The sequence below is a fragment of the Olea europaea genome, chromosome 14 (genome assembly GCF_002742605.1).
Source record: "Olea europaea var. sylvestris chromosome 14, O_europaea_v1, whole genome shotgun sequence".
Lineage (NCBI taxonomy): Eukaryota > Viridiplantae > Streptophyta > Magnoliopsida > Lamiales > Oleaceae > Olea > Olea europaea.
The window spans coordinates 6807663-6815958 of record NC_036250.1 but is presented as its reverse complement, the minus strand read 5'-3'; positions in this window follow the sequence as shown (position 1 = coordinate 6815958).

Below are 8296 nucleotides of genomic sequence, written 5' to 3'. Positions count from 1 at the left end.
TTTGAATTTAAAATGATGCCTTTTGGTTTAACAAACGCTCCAACAACATTTTGTACTATGATGAATCAGGTACTTCACGGGTTCTTAGATGATTTTGTCGTGGTGTACTTGGACGACATTGTAATCTACAGCGAGACATTGGAGGAACATGTCCAACATGTAAGGCAAGTTTTTAATCGGCTACGAAAAAATGAACTCTATGCCAAGCCGTCTAAATGCTCATTTGCTCAGACATCTATCGGTTTCTTGGGTCACATCATTGAACAAGGTAAAATCCGCATGGATTCGAAGAAGGTTATAGCCATCAAAGATTGGCAACCACCAAAAACTGTACATGATGTACGTTCATTTCTTGGTTTATGCAATTATCATCGAAGATTTGTGAAAGGCTATTCAGATATTACACTACCACTTACCGAATTGACAAAGAAGGATAAGAATTGGGATTTGTCAACTCAATGCCAAACTGCTTTTGAAAGGTTGAAGAAGTCTGGACGAACCCGATTTTAGTCTTATCGGACATGACTAAACCATTTAAAGTTCATACAGATGCTTTAGATTTTGCGCTTGGTAGAGTCCTCATGCAAGAAGGACATCCGGTAGCATATGAGAGTCGAAAGTTAAACCAGACAAAACGTCATTACTCTGCACATGAAAAGGAATTGTTGGCAGTAGTCCATTGTCTCAGAGGATGGCATCACTATCTGCTTGGGTCTCCATTTATTGTGAAGACAGATAACACTGCAGTTAGTCACTTCATGTCCCAACCAAAACTATCGAGCAAACAGGCTCGTTGGCAAAAATTCCTTTCAGAGTTCAATTTTGTTAGAGTATCGTCCCGACTCTAGTAATCATGTTGCCGATGCTCTTAGTCGACAGGCCGATTTGGCTGCCATCTGCTCCGTAGCTGTTCTTTCAGGGAGCACCATCTCCACGAACACTAGAGACCAAATTCAAGCACTTATGGAGAAGGACCTGGCTATCCAATAGTTTGAACAACCTTATCAAGCAGGGTAAAACTCGACAGTTCTGACTCGATGGGGAACTAGTGAGGACAAAGGAAGATCGCCTATATGTTCCTAAGGGTGAAGATCTGAGGAAATTGCCAATTACAGAATGCCATGACACAATTTGGGAAGGGCATCCCGGAGAGGAACGCAGTTGTGCACTACTACAACGTGTATAATACTGGCCTTAAATGCGGGACGATATTGCAACATATGTAAAAACCTGTCTTATTTTTCAGCAAGATAAGGCAGATCATCAGAAAATGCGGGCTTGCTGGAGCCCTTTCCGTCCGAACTGGGCCATTCAAAAGTGTATCGATGGACTACATTATTGGGTTGCCAAAAGTTGAGGATTTTGGCACTATCATCGTCGTGGTGGACCGTCTATCAAAGTATGCAACTTTCATTGCAGCGCCTAAATATGTATCCGCGGAAGAGACAGCTCAACTCTTCTTCAAACATATTGTCAAATATTGGGGATTGCCTAAAGACATCGTCAGTGATCGAGATCCTCGTTTCACTAGCATATTTTGGACTGAGTTGTTCAAACTTCTTGGTCCAACTTTGAGCATGAGTTTTAGTTTTCACCCACAATCTGACGGACAGACGGAGCGCTTCAATTCTATGCTAGAAGAATATCTTCGGCACTTTATCTCTACTTCACTGAAAAACTGGGTAAAACTTTTGGATGCGGCTCAGATTTGCTTCAATGCCCAAAAGAGCTCTTCCAGCAATAAGAGTTCTTTGAGATTGTTACTGGCTAGCAACCGCTACTCCCTCATACAGTGGATATTGAACGAAGTACTAAGTCCCCTCAAGCAAAGAACTTTTCTCAAGAGTGGAAACGAAATATTGAAATTGCTCGGAGTTATCTTAAGAAAGCTCAAAAACGGTATAAAAAGGCTGCAGATGTAAAGCGTCGTTTCATTGAATTCAATGTTGGAGATCTAATAATGGTTAAGCTTCCCGACAAAAATGTTTACAAACCAACAAGAGAGAAGGACTCAAGATTGATGCCAAAATACATTGGACCATTACCCATCGTGAAGAGGATTGGAAGAGTTGCATACAGAGTTGAACTCCCTTCATGGTGTAAAATCCACAAGGTCCTTCATGTTAGTGTGTTGAAGCCATACTTTACGGATAAGGAGGACGCATCTAGAAATGAGCTAAAGCGACCTGTGTTTGAACTGAAGAAATCTGGAAAGAAAGTTGCTGAAACTATTCTTGACCATCGAATCACTCGAGCTTCTAGAAAAAATCATCAGGAGTACTTGGTTAAATGGATTGGATGCAGCAGCGAGGAGAATACTTGGAAAAGAGAAAAAGATCTCGAAGCCTTCAAACCATTAATTGAAGCATTTCATGCATAGATGGCACTGAGGACGTCGCCAAAACAAATGGGGAAGAATATCAAGAACCGCAGCTTTACTTAGCCCCTTGACACTATCGCAGCCACAATTTGCCCAACTTCACCCGCACATTGTAAATATTACTTCAAGTTTGAGTTGTAATTTTCTTTTCATTGTAATAGTTATTTCAGTTGTAAAATAGCTCTGATATTAGTAAACGTTTAGCATGATTCCTCGACTTTTAAACGTCTACTCCTGTCACTTAAGTTTTTGTTCAGAATGCTATTATAGGGGGTGTTACGCCCCTATCTGAACCGCCTCGGAATGCCCACCACCACACATTCCGACCTGATAGACACCCATCCGAAGTGTTTCCAAAGTGATCTCACCAATGTCAACGACCTGATAGCACACTGCGAGACATAGGCGATCCTGCTGAATTGACCGAAGCACCCTCATCCCTGAGTCCGAGGCGAAGTGGACCTCTGTCATAAGATCCACCGTGAATTTCAGAAAGAGATTGTTGCCAAGATCCTCTCTGCACCTAAGGTTTAAATTGATTTGACGTCTTCATGAGGCTAGTTGATGTGACTTGTCAACTTTATGTCAACTTAACTCTAGAGAAACAAACTGCCCGCCCACTCTACAGACGCGGCTGATTGACGCCTATGAGCGGAAGCCTCATACCGTCAAATGTATACACGTGTCCCACATCCAACGGTTCATCCCACCTATAAATACCCAAGGTTTGGCAAGAGACAAAGGTAATGAAACTCTTACTACATAGCACTCTATAGCAAGTTTATATATTTCTCCTTTCCCTTAGTGTTTTTGACATAACTTCTGGGTACTGTTCCAACCACCCGAACCTGACTTGATCGTCGGAGTGTATACGACCGCCACCATCCCCGCTGGTCCCAACCATGTGCGTCTGACCCTGCGTTGATTGTGCGCAGGGAGGAATACGTGGAGTAGCTATCGGTTGGCCACGTAGAAGGTCCAATTTTCGAGGTCAACAGATTGGCGCCGTCTATGGATAACACTTTCCGTTCAAAGTTCTGCATTCTCCACCGAAGAAGTTACCGAAAAACTAGCGACTAACCCTAAAAAGGGCACGTTCTTGAAAAAGAACAAAGTCGAGTTACAATCCAAGTTCTCACCACCCTTGAAAAAGGAGATAGGATGAGTTATAGCCATGAAGACGACAGCCCCATGAGAGAGACCTCTGAAGAAGAGGTGTTCCATAATAATGTTACTTATCAGAGACCCCATCACCGGCGTCGCCGAGGTGGAAGAACAGCCATGCTCACTGAAGGAATGGCACAAATAGTTGCAGGTATGAGAGAAATTACAGCTCAAAATATGGCAATACATGAACTCCTCATGCAAGCCCGAGGTCACCCGGGCTCTCAAATGCTCCAAGGATCTTACCCAGTGCAGGAAGTCCCAGTATCTCGTTCCCGAGGCCACACCAGTCACACAGAGAACGCCCCCTCGAAAGAGATGTGGACGCTGAGGCCACATCTTATGTGCAAGGGAACCAACCATCAGAACCCCACTTGGGGGATAACTTTCCTCAAGAATATGAAAAACATAGATCCGTAAGCATCTTCGACCGGATAGGGAAGGATCCTAGCAATAGGGTCCGCCCAGTGAAAAGATCAATTAGGCTGGATCAGGAACAAGAACAAGCCTCTCCTCCTCCTAGAAATAGGAGGGACAGGAGGAACCTAGTTGATTGGGGGAGTCGATGAGGGGCACCTCCACCTCCCTAGAACATTCAAGGTGATGAAGGGTCAGATGGGCCCTGTCGATCTTATGAGATTGACGATGATGATGATAATCTCCCTTTCTCAAGGGAGATCCGAAGCTTCCCAATGCCAGTAAATTTCATGCCCCCTAAGATCCCCAAGTATGAAGGAAAGGGAGACTCGGAGAAGCACCTCACCAAGTACATGACACAGATGAGCCTAAGGGGAGCCTCACCCGCTTTGAAATGCAGAGCCTTCCATTTAACACGAGGCGGAGCCGTCGAAGTGTGGTACAGCAGGCTTCATCCCCTAAGCATTAGAAGTTGGCAAGATTTGAAGAAAGTATTCTTGAAACAATACCTCTCACGTAGAGAATGAGAGGCACCAGTGCAACGCCTGCAAGATATGAGGCAGGCCCCTGGGGAGACGTTGAAAATCTATCTCGCCAGGTTTACAGACGAAATCACCTACTGTAAATAGGTCACTGACAGAAAAGCCCTTTCAGCCCTGAAAGGTGGGCTCAACATAAACACTTTGTTCTCGAGGGACGTGCGCAGCAAGAATCTCTCCACCTATGACGAACTGGTGGACATGATGAGAGTGGAAATTGTGAGTGAAGAAATGATCGATCACCGAAACCGTACTGTGCAAGGACTCCCTCCGCCTCAGAGGTAGGTAGGTCGAGGACCGCAGCACACCTTATTACTCAGCAATGGACTCAGGCAGGTCACACAATAGCTCCCACCTCCAAACAGGCACTGGCTTCTGCCACACTAAATGCAGTGCCAGTATTGGCATATGAAAATGCTCCTGGTGAAGCAGGGCCATCTAGAAGAACCGATAGCAAGAAAAAGAAGAAGAAACAATCAAACAGGTCCTTGGAAGGAGCAAGGTTTTGCACTTTCCATCAACTATATGGGCATGACACCAATGAATGCAGAGACGTTCCTCGACCCTCAGACCGGATCGACCCACATCTCTCCAGGAGGAATGACTATCCTCACAGATCTGTCTCTCCGAAAAGGAGAGATCACAGGCACAGAGAGCAGTCACCCGAAGAAGAGAATCTCGGGATCGAGGAGAGTCCAGACAGAGAGATCAGGCCCCATTTGCTGGGGGTCAAGTCATCAGGGAAATCGATACTATCATTGGGGGACCTCACGTCAGTGGCAACACAATGAATGCACCACCAATGATCACTTACATTGTGAACGAGTCCCAAGAGGCCAACAGGATGGCCCCAATTACATTCTCCCAGGAAGATGCGCAGGGAGTTCACCATCCCCATTGCGACGCACTGGCTGTGAGAGTCGTAGTGGCCAAAAACGGGCTCAAACGCATGCTCGTCGATAGTGGAAGTTCAGTGAACATATTGTTCGGCTCCACCTTTGACAAAATACAGATTGAACATGGGTTGATCCCCATGACCGACCCACTATTTGAATTCATTGAAGACAGTATCGTTCCACGAGGGCGGATCACTCTGCCCGTCGAGATGGGTTCAGCACCCCTAGTGGCCCAACACTTCATGGAATTCTTAGTGGTGGACCACAGATCGACCTATCATGGGGTATTGGGCAAACTTGCATTGAAAGATCTTTGGGTCGTGACATCCATCCACTACTTGTGCATGAAATTCCCAACTGAACACGGGATTACGATGGTTCGAGGCGACCAAATGGGCTCCAGGCGTGCTACTTGAACTCACTGCGAAAGTCGGAGCCCCGAACTGTTAATGTAATCATAACTGAAGTTCCCACTGAAGCGAGTACAGACGTGGAAATGCTCAACGCCCCTAAACAAGGGCATACCTCTGAGCAAGAGGAAGACGTCGACATGGAAGAGACCCTTGAACAAGGGCACCCTCTTGATGAGTTAGATCCCCGAATAATTGACTCTGAACCAAATGCAACCCCAATGGAAGAATTGGAGACTTTCTCCGCCAACCTAGAAGACCCCAGTCAGGTCTTGCGTATAGGGAAGGCATTGTCCCCTGAAGCAAAAGTAGAAATGATAAGCTTCCTGAAAAGGAACTTGGATGTCTTCGCATGGAAGCATGAAGATATGGTGGGAATAGATCCAAAGATCAGTTGCCATCACCTTAACATCAACCTCTCTTGTGCCCCCCATAGACAGAAGAGACGTGCCCTCAATCCGGAAAGGTACGAGGCATTGAAAGACGAAGTGATCAAGCTTAGCCGAAGTGGCTTCATAAGGGAAGCCATCTACCCGAAATGGATATCCAACCTGGTTCTGGTGAAAAAGCCCAGCAGGAAGTGGAGGATGTGCGTAGACTTCACAAACTTGAATAAACCAACTTGTGGATTCCACTGCTGGACATGAGCTACTGAGCTTTATGGATGCATACCCAGGGTATAACCAGATACCCATGTTTCGACCTGATGAGGAAGCTATATCGTTCATTATGGACAGAGGTCTGTATTGCTATAAAGTCATGCCCTTCGAATTGAAGAATGTCGGAACTACATATCAGAGATTGGTCAACATGATGTTTGTCGAACTCATTGGCAAAACCATGGAAGTCTATGTGGACGACATGCTAGTCAAAAGCCTCCAGGTAGCCGAACACGTAAGTCAACTTGACCAAACTTTTCAGATACTTAGAAAGTATAATATGAAATTGAATCCCCTCAAGTGCACCTTTGGAGTGGCATCGGGTCAGTTCTTGGGATATATTGTCGATCAAAGAGGAATTGAAGCAAATCCAGTGAAAATAATGGCCTTACTAGAGATGAGGTCACCTCAGAAACCAAAGGAGGTCCACGGCCTCAATGGTCGAATAGCCGCACTCAGTCGCTTCATCTCCAGGGTCACAGATAAAAGCTTGCCTTTCTTCAATGTGCTGAAACAAGGAAAGAAATTCCAATGGATTTCGGAATGTGAGGAAGCCTTCCAGGCGCTGAAAAAGCACCTTGGAGAGGCGCTATTCTTGTCAAAACCTCAACCGGATGAGTCACTACTGCTGTACTTAGCGGTTTCGAACGTGGCGGTCAGCATCGTACTAGTTAGAGAAGAAAGTGAGTGCCAGTTGCCAGTGTACTATGTCAGCAAAGCACTTCTCCCAGCTGAAACACGCTACCCAGACATGGAGAAACTGGCACTCGTCCTTATTACATCCTCAAGAAAACTGAGGCCATACTTCCTAGCCCACTCAATCGAAGTTTTCACCAATTTTCCATTGAAGTAGGTGATGCAAAAAATAGACGCATCAGGACGCCTGCTAAAATGGGCAATCGAGCTCAATGAGTTCGATCTATTATTCCGATCTCGACACGCCATCAAGGACCAGGCCCTTGCAAATTTTATGGTTGAGTTTGCCAAAACCCCAGAAATGGAGGCGATAATGGAACCAGCCGAGCCCCCCACATGGAAACTTTTCGTTGATGGGTCCTCAGGAGAGATTGGCTCTAGGACAGGGATCGTCTTGGAAAACCCGGAAGGCCAAAAGCTAAACTGCACAGTAAGGTTCAGCTTCAAAGCCTCGAACAACACCGCTGAATACGAGGCCCTTCTGGTAGGTCTTAGACTTACTGAAGAGATGCAGGTCAGAAGGCTCGTGGCGAGCAACGATTCTCAACTTATAGTGAATCGGGTCAATGGGAACTTCGCGGCCAAGGACAGTAGCATGGTTGCATACTTGAAGTTGGTTTTGGACCTAGTTTCTCATTTTGAAAGGTTCGAACTGACCCAAATCCCCCACCTAGAAAATACACATGCAGACGCCCTTTCAAAACTGGCCAGCAGCAAGAATTCAGAGCTGCTAAAGGTTGTCCCTATTGAGCACTTATCAAAGCCCTCCACCTCCGAAGGTGAAGAGGTACTATGATAGAAGGCACCCCATTGTGGATGTAGCCTATCATCACCTATCTGAAAGATTAAACACTGCCTGCTTCTAGAAGTGAAGCAAGGAGGTTAAGAAGAAGGGCGGCACACTTCGTCCTACAAGAAGATACTCTTTACAAGAGAGGCTTCGCCTCACCACTTCTTCGATGCGTGGGAGGCGAAGAGGCCACATACATACTCGGGGAAATCCATGAGGGAATCTACGAAAATCACTCAGGAGGAACGGCTCTGGCATGCAAGGTTCTCCGTCAAGGCTACTTCTGGCCGACCCTGAAAAGGGATGCTTGCCAGTTTGTTCAGAAATGTGACAAGTGCCAGTGCT